This window comes from Chiloscyllium punctatum, unplaced genomic scaffold, assembly GCF_047496795.1.
Source record: "Chiloscyllium punctatum isolate Juve2018m unplaced genomic scaffold, sChiPun1.3 scaffold_199, whole genome shotgun sequence".
Taxonomy (NCBI): Eukaryota; Metazoa; Chordata; class Chondrichthyes; order Orectolobiformes; family Hemiscylliidae; genus Chiloscyllium; species Chiloscyllium punctatum.
Window position 1 is genome coordinate 358,196 of NW_027309933.1, and position 20,068 is coordinate 378,263.

The 20,068-nt window shown below is 45.1% G+C and overlaps 1 long non-coding RNA gene across 1 annotated transcript; it reads right to left on the reverse strand.

The window, feature by feature from the left end:
* Window positions 1-348: 348 nt before the first annotated feature.
* Window positions 349-19,600, reverse strand: LOC140471912 (uncharacterized). Its single transcript, XR_011957264.1, has 3 exons — window positions 19,513-19,600; window positions 14,128-14,253; window positions 349-1,073 (listed from the first exon to the last, which is right to left on the reverse strand). It is a non-coding gene; the product is annotated as an uncharacterized lncRNA (long non-coding RNA).
* Between the last annotated feature and the right edge of the window lie 468 nt (window positions 19,601-20,068).

Here is a 20,068-nt window from a genome sequence, read left to right on the forward strand (position 1 = left end):
GTCCTCACTTTTGCACAGCTGGAGATTATAGGTTAACCAAAAGCAAAATGGCATAATGATAATTTTGATGGTGGGAAGGTTGGTGTGATCACATTTCTGGGTCAGAAAAATGGGGAAAAAGAACGCTTCACAGCTAACAGAACAAGAACTGAAAAGCTATTAAATCAAACCAAAGGTTCAGATAGGGAGGGAATATTTCCCTGGAGTTTGAGAAGCTGGAAAGAGATGGTGTCTTGGAATAGACAGGATTTTGTTTTACAGAGGTTGAAAGCTTTAAAACTGTTATATTCAGACAGTTCAATTTATTTTCTTTAATTTTATTTGCGGTGCAAAAAGCTTTTACCACATTTTAAAGCCAAAATTTACAAACCTTGTGTTAAAGATAAATGTTAAATAAATTCCATCAAACCATCCTTCACTGAAAACTGTTGTGGAAGTGCAATCTCCTGGAGAATCCCTGCCCACTTCTTCCTACCCGGGTTCCATGACTATATACATACCTGGGAGATAGCAGCAGGAGGAGACCATTCAGCCTTTCAATCCTGCTCCACCATTCAATGGGAAACAGCTGACCATCCAGCTCAGTCTCCTGTTCCTGCTGTGTTCCAATCCCCTTTTGTGACTTTACCTTGAAGAACTATATCTAAGTCCTCATTTAGCTTCATTGCCTTTTGTTCCAGTGGCGTTGTGGTTTTACTATGTGGGTGTAGGCAGGGGTAATGTGATGGTGCTGCCTCCTGGAGGATGCACTCAGCGTCCCTCTTCATCCTGCAGTAACATCAACTGGGTTTCAGCAACTAGAGATAGAACCCATTTCCAGGATATGGGCATCACTGGCTCAGCCAGCATTTATTCCCCATCTCTCGTTACCCTTGAGAAGATGGTAGTGAGCTGCTGTCTTGAACCATTCACAGTCCATTTGGTGCAGAGAGACCGACAATGCTGGGAGGAGAGTGTTGCAGGATTTTGGCCGAGTGATTCTCTATCTTTGGTTCTTCAAATGTTGTTTAACTTAATCACTATCTGCACGTGATTTTGAGATTTCAGTCTGCAAATCTTCACGATCTCGCACCCTGTATAAAGGAATATGTACAGGTTAGAAATTCACAACAGACAATTCTAATTTCTCTGGAATATCTATTTCCCCTTTCTTCCCCCAAAGCTGTAACCCTCCAGCCCACTTACTCTCTCCCACCATTCTGACTCTGCTACTCCCTAATGTACACCCTCCCCATTCTAATGGAGTTACTGATAAACAGGTCTATGCCACCACTTCCCGTCCCTGGTTAGACTCTGCACCCTTTCTGGGTTCACTTCCTTTCCCTTCAGTTGCTGCAAGTCAATAATGTAACAGCAGAATGAAACAAAAGGAAACAGAAAGGGAGGTGGCAGATCCTGGACAGAAGAGGAACCTTCAGTCTGGGAGAATGGGTCAGATTCTTCCTTGTTTCCCATTGGTCAATTCCCAGTGTTATGACAAGTTACGAATGGAACTTGGTCCCATCTGGGCGTAGTGACACTTTGACCACCCCCCCCAACTGATCAATACCATAGGCAGATGCATCCCTTCTCCTGCCAATCACAGTGTGAAATGCTTTCCGCTAGTTAACCTAAAGAACATGCTCCAAAACCCGCCCACATTCTGTACATGTACAATGGTGGGTTTCCCCACACACGTGTGGTCCCTGCCTCAGGGACTGTGGGAGTTGTAGTCCCCATGAAGCTTCTGGAGACCTGTCCCTGGAAAGTGAAAGAAAAAGTGTGGGCTGGAGGGTGTTGCGTGTAGGATATCTAATCAGACACACAGGACATGTGGGCTGTCACTGGGATTTACTAAGACATCCGCTTCGACACCCCGATTTCTGATGTAAGGAATATACATTCAGTCAATTGCGGGGTGGGGAGGTTAATAATGGGCAGCAGATTTTAAGCAGAGGTGGCTCAGTGGCTAGCACTGCTGCCTCACAGCGTCAGGGACACAGGTTTGATTCCAGCATTCGGCAACTATGTGGAATTTACACATCCTCCCCATGTCTGCATGGTTTTGTTCGGTGCTCCAGTTTCCTCCCACAGTCCCAAAGATGTGCAGGTTAGGTGGATTGGTCAGGCCAAATTGCTCACAGGGTCCATGCATGTGCTGGTTAGGCAATTAGCCACGGGAAATGCAGGGTTACAGGGAATGGGTGGGTCTGAATGGGATGCTCATCATAGGGTTGGTGTGGACTCGATGGATGAATACCCTGTTTCTGCACTATAGGGACTCTATTCTAGTCTCATGAAGAAGAATGCACCTATCTCAATGTGTTGTGAATCTGTGGAATTCCCTTTTCAAAATGCGGTGGATGCCAGGACAATGAGCCAATTCAATGAAGAGATACAGATTTTTAATTTGTAATGAGTTGAACCGTGAGAGAGAGCAGGTGGGAAAATCCAGCTGAGACCGAGGTGAGCTCAATCATCACCGTATTAAATGGTGGAGCTGGTTCGAAGGGCTGCACTGCCTCTCCTGTACCCAGGGCTTATCTTCTTACGGTAATAACCAGAAAGATGAATCAAAAACTCACCATCTTCACCAAAGGAGATTTTCAGAAAGAGCAGGATAGTCAGGTGGATTAGCGTTCCAAACTTAGGTAGTGAGGAAGCGTGTAGGAGATAATGGTTTTGCAATTTTAAACGGAAGGTTGACAGTGATTTATGGTTTTAGACTGTAGTACATTCACACCGTCCAGAATACTCTGTTGTGAATATCTATCCTGTACTTTATTACAAAGCCAAGGTCACTGACAATGAAACCCAAAACACCCAGGAAACATCGCCTCTCCTTGTAAACTGATAAAAAGACTTGTCATAAGTCTGATAGAATTTAAAACACAGATGGAAAGCGGGAAGATTAAATCCAATCCCAAGATACTGTGCTTAAACAAAGGAGACTACAATAGGATGAGGCAGGAGTTGGCTAATGCAGACTGGAAGCAAAGACTTTACTGTGGGACAGTTGACAGACAGTGGAGGAATATCAAAGTAATTTTTCAAATTTCTCAGCAAAAGTATATATCAGTGAAAAGGAAGGACTGTAGGAAAAGGAGTAATCTGTCATGTCTAAGGAAATAAGGGAGTCTATGAAATTGAAATAGAAGGCATACAAATTGGCAAAGACCAAGGATAAATTCGGAGATTGGAAAAACTTCCAAGCTCAACAGAAAGCATGATGGAATTGGGGATAAAAAGTGATGAGTAACTATCCCCAGGGACAGAATAGCAGTTTACCCTGCTAGAGGGAAACCTATTGTATGGGGAACATATGGCCTCTGTAATTGTTGAAGCACGTAACTGTTACCATAGAGATAATCCTGATCAAGTTCAAAATCACAGCACACCCTAAAAGCTTGTACTTCCAAATAAACCTGTTGGACTATAACCTGGTGATGTGTGGTTTTTAACTTTGTCCACCCCACCCCACCCCCGGCTCCTGCACATCAGCATCCCGATAGACAGCCCCACTGAAACTGAAGTGCCTGTCAGGTACTTGAGGGAGCCACAGGGGCATGGGGGAGGGGTGTGTGGTTTAACCACAAAGTGCTGAACTGAACTGGACTTTTGAACTGCCGTTGCCATGGAGATAATATTGAGAGACAGTCTGTATTCAAAGTCACAAAGCACAAAAGGTATAAGAAGGGGAGTTACCTGATGCTGCCTGGAGGTGTTTTGCATGTACACTATCCATGTAACTGCCATGTCTCATCAATAAAGACTCAAAGAAGACCTCTCAGAGTTCTGTGCCGAGTTATTCCTATCCAGCAGGGTTCAGGAATATGAGCACACAGCAGTCAGTCTTCACAGTGGAGGATACGAAGAACATGGCAGTAATTGATAAGGAGACTGAGGAAGGTGAAGACCAAGAAACAACCATTATCACGACAGAGTTAGAGCTGGGCAAGCTAATGGAGCTAAAGGTAAACAAGTCTCCTTGCCCTGATGGAATACATCCCAGGATACCAACAGAGTTAGGGGGAGAAATAGACTTAGAACATGCACTTAGAGTTATAACGTCCAGCAGAGACAGGCCCTTTGGCCCAAACTGGCCCACGCCAATCAGAATGTCCATCCACACTAACCCCATTTCCCTGCACTTGGCCCATCTGCTTCTGAAACTTTCCTATCCATGTATTTGTCCAAATGTCTTTTACTTGTTGTTAATATAACCACCTCAACCACTTCCACTGGCAGCTCATTCCATATACATACCACCTTTGTGTAGAACAGTTGCCCCTCAGTTTCCCATGTATTCTTTCTCCTCTAACTTTAACTGGATGCCCTCCAATCCTCGAGACCCTGCGAAAAAGACCGAGTGCATTCACCTTACCCATGCCTCTCATGGTCTTATACACTTCTGTAAAATATTCCCCCGCAGTTTCCTCTGCTCTAAACAAAAAAGTCCTTGCTTGTCCAACCTCTCCCTGTAACTCAGACCCCTGAGACCTGGCATCATCCTTGTAAATTTCTTCTTCACCTTTTCCAGTTGAATAAATGAAACCTAGACTGCACTCATCACATTTCCTGTGCTTCCCCACTGCATTGGAACCGATGTGACACCGCCAATGGATTACAATCAATGATGGATAATTCACTCCATTACAACAATCCCATTTTCATAGCTTTTTCCATGATGCAGGAATCCTTTTGTCTTTCTGGTTTCATGGTTAATTGTCCTCATACAAAACCAATCTGTGGCTGACCTGTTCGAGGGAAATGTGCCATGATTTTGTAGACTTTCAAAAACCAATGAAATCTCTCTCCACAGTCCCCACGCTAACATGGACTTCGCTGTCTCAGTACTTTTTTCCAGTCACACTGACATTTGAAATATTCGCCCACGGACAGAATGCACACCTTTCCATCCAGATGAAAAGGTCAATGATATTCAGATCGGCACGGATCCAGTAACATGAAGTTCAATTTGAATTTCTCAACTGCAAATCCCCCCTTTCAATACTCTATAACACAGAAAACAGAAAGTGCTGGAGATCCTCAGCAGGTCTGGCAGCATCTGAAATGGTGACAGATGCAGGAAACACTGCAGACTTGAAGAAGTGTTTAGATGATCACACCAGGCATGTGTGCTTGATGACCATTATAGATAAGATGGGGGCAGGGAACCCTTTCTGGAAGGACCTTGGTGAGACCACACCTGCAGTACTGTATATACCTTTGTTCCCCTTTTCCAAGGAAGGCTCTCCTGGTTATTGAGAGAGTGTAAAGGAGGATCACCAGATGAGTCCTGGGATGTGAAGATAGTTAAGGACTGCAGATGCTGGAAGTCAGAGTCTGTACAATGTGGACCTGGGGAGGTGCAGCAGGTCAGGCAGCATCAGAGGAGCAGAAAGGTTGATGTTTTGGGTCGGGACCCTTTGTCAGTCTTGATAAATAGCCCTGACCCGAAACGTCAACTTTCCAGCCCCATCGTATTCATGCTGGTCATCAAGCACCTATTTATGCTAGTCCCACGTTCTGGCACTCAGCGTGTAATCGATATTGTAGTGCTTGGTGTGATCATCTAAACACTTCTTCAAGGCTGCAATGTTTCCTGCATCTGTCACCATTTCAGATGCTGACAGACCTGCTGAGGATCTCCAGCGTATTTTGTTTGTATTGCAGATTCCCACCATTTTGCTGAAGCACAGAATAACAGACATGTAAACAGCTCCAGATTTTGTTGACTCACCTTCCTGGGATGTCAGGACTGATGGATGAAGAGGGACTCAATCTTCGTTTAATCCTCATTTCCTGTGGCTTTCTGAGTCGCTGACTACATCACTAATATTCTACCTCCCATTCCCTGTCCTGAATCTGACCCTCTAAGCCTACACTTTAGTTCCCATCCCCCTGCCAGACTAGTTACAAACTCACCAATAGAACTGGCAAAAGCCCCCACCAGGTTTGTCTCAGCTCTGCCCAGGGGTAACCGGTCAGGCTGGTACAGGTCCCACCCAGAAACAGTCCAGGTGCCTGAAGAATCATAACCCTTCTGTTGTACACCATTTTGCCAGCCACACATCCAGCTGATCTACCTTCTCATTCCTGCTCTCATTAGCACATGGCACTGGGAGTAAGTCTGACATTATTACATTTCAGGAGCTACATTTTAATGTATCTCTGCTCTCCCTATGTCCAGCTTTCAGGCCCTCATTCCTCTGTTTAGCGATGTCGTTGGTATCTGTGTGTTGCACCACCACGGCCTGTTTACCCTCCAGCTCCAGAATGTCCTGCAGCCACTCCATGATATCATGGATCTTGGCACCAGGGAGATTACATACCATCCTGGATTCATGTCTGTGGGCACAGAAGTGCCTGCCTGTACCCCTGATTATTGAATCCCCTGTCACTATAGCCCAGACACACTCATTCCTCTTGTTCTGATCAGCAGAGCTCTCTGTGGTGTCATGAACCTGGCTGATGATGATTTCCCGAGAAGCCACCCCACCCATTCCTGCCCTTACAGAATCCCAAGTGGTAGACAGTATCTGTATGAGAAGGGGATAACAACAGGGGACTCCAGTACTCACTTCCTGAGCCTTTTACTTGATCTGATGTTCACCCATTCCCTTTCTTCCTGTGTAACCCTCACCTGCAGGGGGACTAACTCACTAAACGTGCTGTCCATAACATTCTCAGTATTGCAGATGCTCCACAGTGACTCCACTCACAGCTCCAGCTCCGAAAAGCAGTTTCCCAGTAGCTGCAGATGGGAACCCTTGTTGCACAAATAGCCGTCAGGGACACTGGAAGCGGCCCTTATTTCCCACATTGTGCAAGAGGAGCACACCACGGGTCTGAGGGCTCCTGTCACAACGTCTCTCTACATTCATCTAGTTACTCCCATTAGGAGAATTTAAATTTGTGAGTAACCTTCCTTCACTTCAAACATGTCCATTATAATAACAAAAAAAAATCTTTACTTAAGCTAATATGTCATACTTTAAAAACTTAAATACTGCACAGTTATCACTGACAAATTGGCTATTCCCATTGGGACTGTGAATTTCTGAAAGGCCTGAACTAAAACTGAGTTTCAGCTTCACCTTCTCCCTGTCTCACCTCACTATTTACACCCAACTCCAAAACACTCATTGAGCCAAGCAGCACTAACAGTGCAGCCCTGTCATTTTCATTGTCTGCTCACACCTACACTTCCCTCAGCCTCCTGTACTGTTCCAATGCACCTCAATGGGAGCTCAGGACCAGCATTGCATTTTTCAATTCAGCCCTTTGTAACCCCAGAGTCAAAATGGACTTCAGCAGTTTCTGAATGAACAGACAGTTGTCAGAATCTGGAACGTTCCACCTGAAATGGTGCTGGAATTTGAGTCCACGAGAAATTTGCAGAGAATTGGAAGTAGGGTGTTTACAGATTAACATTATAAAGTGGATGACTGAGACTAAATCTGACTGTTCCTGCAAGAAGACGAGGTGTAATTTGGATAAATCGGTGCTCTCTCTCAGGCCAATACCTCCTTCCACAGCTAGAGGGCCAAGAACTGAACACATACCCCAAGGGTGATCCAACCATGAACTTGAACATCTGTCTGCTTTTGGCTTGACAAAAATATTGAAGATGTTTTCCCACAGACAGAACAGAGAAACCTTTCTCGTTCCACAGTTAAATCCCAATGATATTCAGATCCTGAGCACTGCACTGACTGTAGAAACTTGTTTTTTTGAGATCCCAGTCTCAATTATCCTCAATTAATATCCTATAAACTGAACTCAAAAAACAAAGCTCACAGTCAGTGCAAGATGAATAGTGAAGACAAACACTTCTCTTGGTACGTGTTTGATGTGTAAATGCTCCTCTTCAAATCACCCCGCCCCCACCCAGGAAGAGGACACGTGCATGCTCCTTGCTGTTCCTTGCCCCAAATAAAGATGGCGGCTATAACCCAGGACCTCTCTCTGCCTGAGGCCCAAGCCATCTTCCCCTTTGCTGCAAACGTGGGACCAAGAGTTTCTAATTCAGACTAACTACCTGCACAGAGTGTAACTAAACCCTCCCAGTCTACACTGATACATTTCATCCAGCTTCTGCTGCCACTCTCCCCTTTCCGCCTCCTACACACACCATGGGTCATCATGGGTCCAGTGACCCTTCCTCAGAACCGATGGCAGCTGGGAAAATTAGAATCCCTTCAGGAAACAGGCCCTTTGGCCCAACAATTCCACACCAACCCTCCAAAGTTTATCCCACCCAGAGCCATTCTCCTATTCTATTACTCTCCATTTCCCCCGAACTAATGCACGTCCCTGAACACTACGGGAACCTTAGCTGGGCCAATTCACCTAACCTACAGATCATTGGGCTACAGGAGATAGGGGTTAAAGAGAAACTAATAGGTGGGGACAGAGCCCAAAGAGAGACAGGAACATTTGGAAAGATAAAGGAGTGGGAAGGTGGAAAGCTATCAATGGAGGAGATAGGAACCTTCTAGCATCTCAGTGGCGGTGGTGGAAATGGTGGCTGATGATCTACATTGTGCCTGCAAAAAAGACCCTGAGCTTCCAGTTGCCTGCTCTTTAACACACAAGACTGTTCCCTGTCCAACATCTCTGTCTCATGCTTACTGCAGTGTTCCAGTGAAGCTTGATGCAAGCTGGAAGAACACTTCAGAACATACCAAATGGCTTCCTATTTCAAAGACTGCAATTTCCCCTCACGTGGTCAACAATGCCCTCCAGTATATCTCCTCCACTTCCCACACCACTGCCCTTGAACCCCACCCCTCCAAATGCAACAAAGATGGAATCCCACCATCCTCACCTTCCACCCAGATACAACACATCATCCTCTGCTCTTTCCACCATCAGATCCAACCCCCTGAGATATATTTCCCTCCCCACCCCTTTCACCATTCCACAGAGACCATACCTTCTGTGACTTCCACGTTAGATCCACGGTCCCCACCAACCCACCCTCCACTCCAGGCACCTTCGCTTGCCACTGCAAGAGGTGGAAAACCTGTGCCCACACCTTCCCCTCACCTCCATCCAAGGCACCACTGGATCCTCCTCCATCCAGCAGAGATTTCCCTGCCCACCCAAACAACTCACCTCGTGTGTCCCTTGCTCTCGGGACGCCAAATTGTGGAATATTTCATGGAACATTTCTGGGACACATGCACCAACCAACTCCACCGCCCTGTGGCCGACCACTTCGGCTACCCCCACCCCCTCCGCCACCACGCTGCTAAGGACATGCAAGTCCTCCATCCCAAATCCGAGCCACCCGACACCTGGAGGAAGAACACCTCATCTTCCACCTTGGGAACTTTCAACCACACGACATCAAGGTTTCCTCATCTCCCACTCCCCGACTTATCTCAGATTCAACCCTCCAACTCGGCACTGGCCTCTTGAACAGTCCCACCTGCCCATCTTCCTTTCCAATTGTCCATTCCACCCTCTCACCACGACCCTCCATCTACAACCACCTATTGCCACCCTAGCTCCCTTCCCCCAACCCCAAACACCCCTCCCTATTTATCTCTCAGCCGTATTCCACCACCCACATTTCTGATGAAGTGCTGACATTCCCAATACATAAATTCTCCTGCTCCTTGGATGCTGCCTGACCTGCTGTGCTTTTCCAGCATCACACTTTAACACAAACTGGAAGAACAACACCTCATCTCCCACTCGGGGACCCTACAATCCTCTGGCTTCAACATCAAATTCAATAATTTTAGGTCCTGAACTCTCCTACGTCCTAGTGTCTTTGCCCCCTACCCCACATACCAGGCCTTGTTATTACGTAGCCTGCCATTAAACACTACCTATGGTTAGCCACTAACAGTCCCCATAAACAGCTATTCACCCTCCCCGCATCCGATCGTTATTCACTCCTTTGTCCAACTGCTCCTATCTCTCTCTTTGGACTCTATCCCCACTTTTCATTTTCTCCTTAACCCCTACCTTCTGCATAAAGACAGACTTTTTTTTCTCAGTAACATCAGTTCCTCAGGAAGCGTCACTGGATCGAAAATGCGAACTGATTTCTTTTCACAGATGCTGCCAGATCTGCTGAGCTTTTCCAGCACCTTCTGGTTGTTGTGTGTGATATACAGCATCCACAGTTCTTTTGGTTCTAATTTACCCGGAGTATCTAATTCAGGTCCAGCAGACTGAAACAGTGTTTATCAACCTTCCCAGTCCACACTAACTCCATCTCTCTCCCAGTATCTGCTGTCTCTCCCACTCCTTCACATTCAGTCCCCCCTCACAGTGACACTGCATCTGCAAAGCTGATGGTCATGTGTTGGCCTGCTGGACCCACCCCTCATTCACTCCCATTGGCTGGAGGATCATGCCAACTCTCCTATTGGTCTGAAGCTGTGTCAATCAGCCAGGCCCCATTGTGACCTGAGCGGTGGGATCCTCCCAGGTGCATCAGAGTCTGAGGGGTGACCTCATAGAGGTTTATAAAACCATGAGGGGCCTGGGTAGGATAAATAGACAAGGTCATTTCCCTGGGGTTCGGGGAGTCCAGAATGAGAGGGCATAGGTTTAAGATGAGAGGTGAAGAATTTAAAATGGATCTGAGGGGCAATTCTTTTCCCACTGAGGTTGGTGCGTGTATGGAATCTTCTGTCGAGAAGTGGAGGATGTTGGTACAATTAAACCATTTTGCATCTGGATGGGTATATGAAGAGGAAGGGTGTAGAGTGAGATGTGCCAAGTGTTGGCAAATGGGACTAGATTAGGTTGGGATATCTGGTCAGCATGGACCAGTTTAACCAAAGGGTTTATTTTCATGCTGTACATCTCTACGGCTCTGCCCTGTGATGAGCTTCATCATTCACAGTGAATGGGTCAGTATGACAGAGCACAGGGACTGGAGGCTATTCAGCCCATTGGGGCTGTACTCTCTCCCACTGGAGATGGTGCCAGTCAGTCCCAACTCACCTCCCATTTGGACACAGCCCTCCAAATCCTTCCTTAAAAAAGTTAAATTTCAAATTTGTTTTGACAATAACTACTGAATCTGCATCCAGCTGTCAGTCAAACTGTTCCAGATGCTCAGAACTTAGTGAGTAAAATAATCTTCATATTTTTAACCTGCATTACTTGCCAGTCACCTGAAAATAGTTACTAAAAATTGTGACGTTAAAAATTTCTCACTCTGTCTCTCTGTAAATGAAATACCCTAGAAACAAATCAACTCCTGGTCAAAATCACTGCTTAACCTTCTCAGCTCCAAGGAGAATTGTCTGACCTTCTGCTAAATCTTAATTTTAATTTATTAGTGCCATAGAGATGTACAGCACAGAAACAGACCCTTCAGTCCAACTTGTCCATGCCGACCAGATATCCTAAATTAATCTCGTCCCATAATCCAGCCCTTGGCCCATAGCCTTCTGAACCTTTCCCAATCACATATCCAATGAGATGCCTTTTAAATGTTGTAACTGTACCAGCCTCCACACTTTCTCTGGCAGCTCATTCCATACACATACTATGTTCAGCTTGAAACTTTGCCCTTAATATCCCTTTTCAATCTTTTCCCTCATGCCTGTGCTTTCTAGTTTTGGACTCACCTAAACAGGAATAAGACCCTGGCTGTTTACCCTATCCATGTCCCTCACGATTTTATCAAACTCTATGGTCACCTCTCAGCATCCGATTCTCCAGTGAAAACAGCCTCAGTCTATTCAGCCTCTCCCTATAGCTCAATCCCTCAACCCTGGCAACATCTTTGCATCCTTTCTGAATCCTTTCAAGTTTCACAATATCATACCAGTAGCGGGGAGACCAGGTCTGAGAGCAGAATTCCAGAAGTGGCTGAATGAATGTCCTGTACAGCCGCAAAATGACGTCACAACTCCTGTACTCAATGCACAGACCAATAAAGGCAAGTACACCAAACACTTTCTTCACTACCCTGCCTATCTATGATTCCACTTTCAAGGAACTATGAACCTGCACTCCAAGATCTCTTTGTTCAGCAACACTCACCAGGACCTTCCCATTAAGTGTAGAAGTCCTGCCCTGATTTGCTTTTCCAAAATGCAGAACCTCATATTTATCTATATTAAACTGCATCTGCCACTCCTCACCCCATTTGATTGGAGTCTCATTGTACTCTCAGGTAACTTTGCTGTCCACTGCACGTCCAATTTTGGTGTCTATTGTAAATCTACTAACCACAGCTCCTATATTCACATAGACATCATTTATATAAATGGCAAAAAGCACTGGACCCAGCACCCAGCCTAACAGCATATTGCTCATCACAGGCTTCCAGTCCAAAAAGCACCCTCCACTATGACACTGACTGCTCAGCAAGGTTAGAGCTCATGGCATACAGGGAGAACTAGCCATTTGGATACAGAACTGGCTCTTCAGACTGGAGGCCTGTGACTAGTGGACTGTTACAAGGATCACTGCTGGATGCACTACCTTTCGTTATTTATATCAATGACTTGGATATGAACATCGGAGGTATAGTTAGTGAGATGACACCAAAACTGGAGGTGTAGTGGACAGTGATAAATAGTACCTCAGAATACAATGGGATCTTGATCAGATGGGTGAATGGGCTGAGGATTGGCATTTTGGAAACTCAAATCTTAGCAGGACTTATACACTTAATGGTAAGGTCCTGAGGAGTGTTACTCTACAAAGAGACCTTGGAGTGCAGGGAGATAGGATAGTGAAGGTGGCATTTGGTATGCTTTCCTTTATCGGACAAAGTATTGAGTACAGGAGTTGTGAGGTCATGTTGCGGCTGTACAGGACATTGGTTAGGCCACTTTTGGAACGTTGTGTACAAATCTGGTCTCCCTCCTATTGGAAGGATGTTGTGAAACTTGAAAGGGTTCAGAAAAGATTTATAAGAACTTTGCCAGGGTTGAAGGATTTGAGCAAGGCTGGGGGTTGAATAGATTGGGGCTGTATTCCCTGCAGCGTCGGAGGCTGAGAGGTGATCTTATCTATGTATGTAAAAACCTGAGGTGCATGGATAGGATAAATAGACAAAGTCTTTTCCCTGGCGTGGGGGTTCCCAGCACAAGAGGGCATAGGTTTATGGGATGAGGGGAAAGACTTGAAAGAGACTTGAGAGACAACGTTTTCACACAGAGGGTGGGACGTGTATGGAATGAGCTGCCAGAGGAAGTGGTGGAGGCCATTACGATTGCAACATTTAAAAGGCATCTTCATGTGTATATGAATAGGAAGGATATGGGCCGGGTGCGGAGAGGTGGGACTAGATTGCATTGGGATATCTGATCAGCATGTACTGGTTGGACCGACGGGTCTCTGTTTCTGTGCTGTCCATCTATGACTCTTTGACCTTCCAGCCAATTCCGTATTCAAACAGCTAGTTCCGCCAGAATTCTATGGTATTGAACTTGCTAACCAGTGTGTTATGTGAAACCTTGTGTCTTTCTCAAGTCCAAGTTACTGATTTCAATGCACAAAGCCATGCTGACTCTCCCTAATATTTTCTTGCTTTTCCAATGACATGTAAATCCTGTCCCTGAGAGAATCCCTTCCAACAACTTCTCTGCCACTGACTTCAGGCTCACCGGTCTATAGTTCCCTGGCTTTTCCTTACCACCTTTTTCAAATAATGGCACCCATCTTCCAGCACCTCACCTGCGGCGATCGATGATACAAATATCGCAGCGAGAGGCCCAGCAAAAGCTTCCCTAATTACCCACAAAGTTCTGGGATACACCTGATCAGATTCCAGGGATTTATCCACCTTTATGCATTTTAAGTCATCCAGTACCTCCTCCTCTGTAATATGTACACTTGCCAAGTTATCACTATTTATTCCCCCAATTTCTCTAACTTCCATATCTCCTTTCAGTAAAAACTGACATGAAATAATTACAGAGTCTTTCCCACCTCCTGCTGTTCCATAGACAGTCTTGTTGATCTTTGAGAGTCGCTATTCTCTGCCTAGTTATTCTTTTGTCTTTAGTGTATTTGTAGAATCTCTTTGGATTCTCCTTAAACCTTCTTCCCAAAGCTATCTCATGTCCCCTTTTTCACCTCCTGGTTTCCCGCGAGTATACTCCTACTACCCTTACAGTCCTCTAGGGATTCACACAAACACAGTGGGGTCTGTACCTGCCATATCCTTCCTTCATTTTCTTGACCAGAGCCTCAATTTCTCAGGTCATGCAGCATTCTCGAAGCCTCCCAGCCTTGGCCTTAACGGGAACATACTGTCTGTGTACCCTCATTGTCGCAGGCCTATGGAGGCAATGGCAGATGAGGACAGAGAAACAATCATTATCAGTAAAGAGGTATTGTTGGGAAAGCTAACAACTTATCCTTATCTCTATAATTCCTCTCTAGCCTCAGAACTATCACTATCTCTGGTATCAAAAACATCTCAATCTCTGCTACATCCTCCAATCTCTAATCTCCTCCAGTCTCAACACCCTGTCTATCCTTAATCTTGTCCACCCTCTCAAATCTCTGTGATGTGCCTTTCTTTAATTCCAGCCTTCAGGATAACCCACTTTTATTTCAGATTCCTGCACCCAGAGCTCCACAATGTCCCGCTTAACCTCTGTCACATTTTCCTCCAAAAAACATTAATCAATTCCGTATCATCTATTCTAATATCACTTTCTCTGACCTGGTTTCTATTGTGGCTTGTCATATTCCTATATTACACGTCTGTGGTCTACATGACGGAAAATGGTTTTGTGGTCCATTGGGTTTTTGCTGTAAAGAAATCTCCCAGCTAACTATTTTAATCCCAATTTCCAGCACAGAGCCCGTGGACCCGTCAGCCTTGGCATTGCAAGTGTGTTCCTAAATAGATTTTAAATGCCTTCAGGATTTCTGTCTCTCACTCTCTTCCATACAGTGAGGTTTAGTGCAACTGTTGCTCTATTCTATCACCCACAGGGTTCAGAGCAGCTGGGTCTGTGCAAACCAGAGATCGCCCACACATTGTGAAGGATGGCAGGGTCCCTGAGAGGGGGCACAGGAGATTTACCAGGATGGTTCAAGGAATGGGGGATTTTAGTTGCAGAATGTGTGGGGCTTTTTTAACATTAATTGTTCACGTGACATGTGTGTTGCTAATACTGATCAAGAACAACCATCCGCAATTAATGGACTCTCCTTTTCAACCTCTCCCCTTGCCTGTGCTGTGGTAATATTCAGGTTAACCACTACCAGACATCTCTCTGTAATAAGAGAGCTGTCCTATGGTCAGGTAGGACAATGCTGACTTGATCTTTTACACAGTGATGCCACTGTGCCTCGAGGGTGGGGAGAGGGAATGCTGAAGGTGGTGGATGGGAAACCACTCAGGTACAGTGCTTTATCCTGGAGGATGTTTACTTTCTTTAATATTGTTGGGGGGGTGGGGGGTGCACTGATGCAGGCAAGTGGAGAATGTTCCAACACAATCCTGATGTGTACCTTATAGAGAGCAAACAGACATTGGGGAATCAGCGGTTTGGAAAAACTGAGAGTATTCTCCTTGTAGCAAAGGAAATTTGGGGAGCTGTGACAAAGCGGTTTACAAAAGTTACACGTTATAATAATAAACCTTACACCCATCAGCTCATTATACAAGGGTTACAGGACACATGTTGAAGATTTGGGAAGATCTATTAAGAGGATGGTTTGATTCAAAGGAGAACTTTTATTCAGCAAATGGTATTGATCTGGAACACAATACTCTCACACAATAAGAATATCCAGAGCCTGATGTATTGAGTAATTCTGTCAGAGTTTGGCGTTACAGTTACTGAGATTACCATAAGAATATCTGCCTGTAATACAAGTTTATAAAATCCGTCACTGTCAGTTCAAGTTTGAAACTCATACAACCCCCTCCTCCTGGCCCAGGAGGACTGTACACATTACCCCTGGTGGAGGTTAGCAGGCACTTCAAGGGCAAATCTGTGTGGGTTTCTATGAGTTTCCACCTTGGGACTTCATGTGACTGAACATGAGACAGAATGTCCCAAGATTCAGTGAGATATGGAGAGCAGGATTTGCTTCCTTTTCTTTCCTTCCATTCTGCCGCTGTGCCTCATCAATAAGACATGGGGGGGGGGGGGGGGTGAAAGGCTCATGCACCTTGATGGGCAAGTTGTCTCCATTCTGACCAATGGGCAACAAGCTCCTCCCAGTCATGAAACAGAGTATCCCTGAAAAGATAGCAACTGTGCATGCTTCCCACTGCCCAGAGCTCACAGTACAGGTTTCGAATAATGAGGGGGGAAATCTCCTAGAAAAGGCATAACAGGAAAGTTCCAAGAGGATTATAAAACAGTTTACAGAGAGATATTCACAGGAAATGTGGGCAACAAGTTGGTAAATAGAGTATAACTTGGGATAAACTGTAGAAAGCTGCACCACAAAGGGACTGGGGGAAAATGAGCAGGAAACACAGAAAGCGAGCACACAGTTACAACATGGAATCAGGAAGGGGAATGGAATGCTGTCCCTTATTTCAAAGAGTTTGCAATATAAGAGTTTGGAGTATATACCTTAGGGCAACTAAACAAATGGCAAGTGAGACCACATCTGGAGTAACGTGAACAGATTTGGTCACTTTAGTTCATGAAATAGAGCAGTTTATTGGAGGCATTTCAGAGAAGATCCATTGGGATGATCCCTGTTTTGAAGGGATTATCCTGTAAGCAAAGGCTGAATAAGTTGGGAATCTACTCACTGGACTTTGGAAGAATGAGAGGAGATCGCTTTGAAACATACAGGATTCTGTCAAGGTTTGACAGGGTAAATATGGAGAGGATGTGTCCCATTACGGTGAGTCTTGAACCAGATTCTGGTTCAGTCGCGGAATCAAGGGTTCTGTTTCAGATTTGTCAAGTTCAAGGCAACACCGACACAGGTTAGGGTTTCAGTAGCAATGGAGCTGGGGTGAGAAGGAGATAAGCAACGTTTAAGAAATTGGAATTCGTGGTGTTTGTGATTGTGTAGATGTCTGATCAGAAGGTCACCTTGGGGTCAGATATGAAAGCAATATTGTGAAGAATGTAGCTCTGCCTCAGACACTTCCCAGTGAGAGGGAGGGACACAGCAGTAAGGGAAATGAATTTGGAATAGCAACTGAAGGCAATGGGTTTAACAATTACAGTGTTGCATTGGAGTGAATTGCAGCTAATCGAAGCGTGGTAAGCAGTTTGATAACTGAGTAATAGTGGAGTCATGGAGAGGGATGATGGGGAGGGAGAGCTGGACATTGTCAGTGTACATGTGAAACCTAACAGTGCTTTTGGGCGATGTTACCTCCTGGCAGTGTGTAGGTGAGAAACAGGACGAGCCAAGGATAGATCCTGGAGGGACACCAAATACAATGAACTCAGAAAGGAAAGGGAGAGTGGAGATGGAGCAGGAATATCCAATGATGGTGAGGTCAAATATTAGGTTTTAGCAGAATGGGAGAGAAGGACATAACCAGAAAAGACAGATAGATCATGGAACAATATCTGTGAATTGCGAAAGGGGAGGGGGTGGTGATAAGCAGGAGGATGAAACAGAGATTTGGAATGTCCATGATTTAGCTACACTAGAGTAAATGGTCAAGATGGCCTCTAATAAGGCTTGACAAGGGACTCTAGGAAATGCAAATTTAGGACTAAAATGAGGAGCACCGTTGTGAGGCAGTTTGGCTCAGTGGGCGAGTGGAGAGGGAGGAAAGAAGCAGAGGCAGCTGATCGGATTGTTGGCTCTGAATTCAAGAAAAATATAACTGGAATGAAGAATCTACTGTTTGCCACGGAACCATTGGGGATGTTTTTCTGCCATTGACAATGTCCTTGAGGGAAAGAAACCTGACAGTGGCCCATCAAGTCACTCATTGTATTAATCACTGCACAGTCTCAACAAAGGAATGAAACTGGATGGACCACATTACATCGACCAATGCACTGGAAAATACAACCACACAATCAGCCCTCTTGACCCTGCAACTTCTGCCTCACTGTGGGTCAACAACAGCAGCATAACTGTACTCCAGCTCAATCTGAAATCTCATGGCCTGATATCCCCCACTCAACCATTAACATCAAGCCAGGGGAATCAACCCTGTTTCAATGGTGAATGTAGGAGGGCATGCCAGGAGCAATGCCAGGCAGACCTAAAAATCAGGTGCCAACCTGGTGCAGCTCCCAAACCTGCATGGCAAACAGCACAAGCAACACCAAATAGAACTAAGTGAGCCCATAACCAATAGATTAGATCTGCGTTCTGCAGTTCTGCCACACCTAGTCAAGAATAGTGATGGACAATTAAACAACTCACTGGAGGAAGCATCACAGATATCCCCACCCTTACTGATGTAGGGGTCTCACACATTCATGCAACAGATAATAGGACAGCATTAGCAGCGATTTTCAGCCAGCAGTGCCAAGTGGATGAGCGTTCTCCATTGGTCCCTCACATCACAGATATGGATCGACTTGGTTGAAAACTCATTTCCAATCAGATCAAGAAATGGATAGGCAGTGTAAAGGTATGGGCCCTGCCAATATTCTGGCAATAATACTGTTGGCTGTGCTCCAGAACCTGCTGCCCACGAAGGCAAATACTGCTCCAGCACTGGCACCTACTGACTTTGTGGAACATTGCTCAGGGATGTTCCAACACAAAAACACAGGGCAGATCCAACTCAGCCAATTCCCCTCCATCAGTCCACACTCGCTCAGCAGTGAAGTGATGGAAGGTGTCATCGATCGTGCTGTCACGCAGCTGCTCAGCAATAACCTGCTCAGCGATGCCCAGTTTGGGTTCTGCCAGGGACACTCAGTTCCTGAGCTTGTTACAGACTTTATTCACAAACTGACAAACAGCTGAATGAGGTGAGGATGACAGGCCAGACCCCCTCCAAGTCCACTATTTCGACTTCAGTGATATCACCTGACCTCACCACAGTCTCAGCTCATTTGCTGAAACTCTCATTCATTCCTTTTGTTAACTCTAGATTTCATGATCTAAACCCACTCCTGGCCAGCATCCCACATTCACCCTCCCGATAATCTCAAGAATATTGAAAACTCTACTGCCGAAGTGCTCACTTGTATCAAAACTTGCTGATCAATCAAAAGAGTCCCATTTATAAGCAACAAAAATTTACTTTCGCACCTTTGAATTAATTCCTGGCTCTAATCATTCCTGTCTCCCTGCAGCACACACCCTTTCATATCTCAATAACTCATTTTAGTATAGACTTCCAATGATGTGTGTATTTTTGAGTTCAGCTGTGTAACTGTTTCTATACATTCCAAAAAACATGGCCTCGAATCCCCACTCTAACCTTCTAAGGTTTCTTCCTTTAAGGCATTCTTGAAAAACTGCTTATTTGGCATAGGTTTTGGTCACTGGACACAATATTTTCCATCTGTAGCCTAATGTCAAAAGTTCTCAATAATATTTTTGTGAAATTAAAACCATGATGATTTCTACAGATACCTTGTACTTTTCAATATCGCTGAGTGAATAATCTGTAATGTCTCTTACCCAACCACCTTCACCTTACAAACTGCAGCAGTACAAGGAAGTCAAACATCACCCTCTCCACAGGCAACAGGGCTTTGGCAATGATCACTAGTTTCTGTGGAAGGAGAAATACACAGTTGATATTTGAGGGAGTACAACATGAGTTACAGGGAACGAAAATGGTGCAGAATTTGACTGTCAGAAATCGAAGGAAAATGCACTCGCTTATTGGAAAAAAGAATTCTTGACTGTCAAAGATATTGTGGAAAAAATAACCTGATAATGGAACAGCATATGGTTAGGAGCCAGGCCTCGGTGGACAATTCATTTACATTCCTGAAGAAGGGCTTATGCCCGAAACATTGATTCTCCTGCTCCTCGGATGCTGCCTGGCCTGCTGTGTATTTCCAGCTCTACATTTTTCAATTCATTTGCAAAACAGCTTTGAAAGTAATAGTAAAATACTATACAGTGCAAAAATACACCCATGAGACACTGAGGAAGCTAGATAATGAACAAGTGGACATCAGAGAACCCAGAGGTGAACCAGAGCAGAATTCACTTTTATGATCCCACA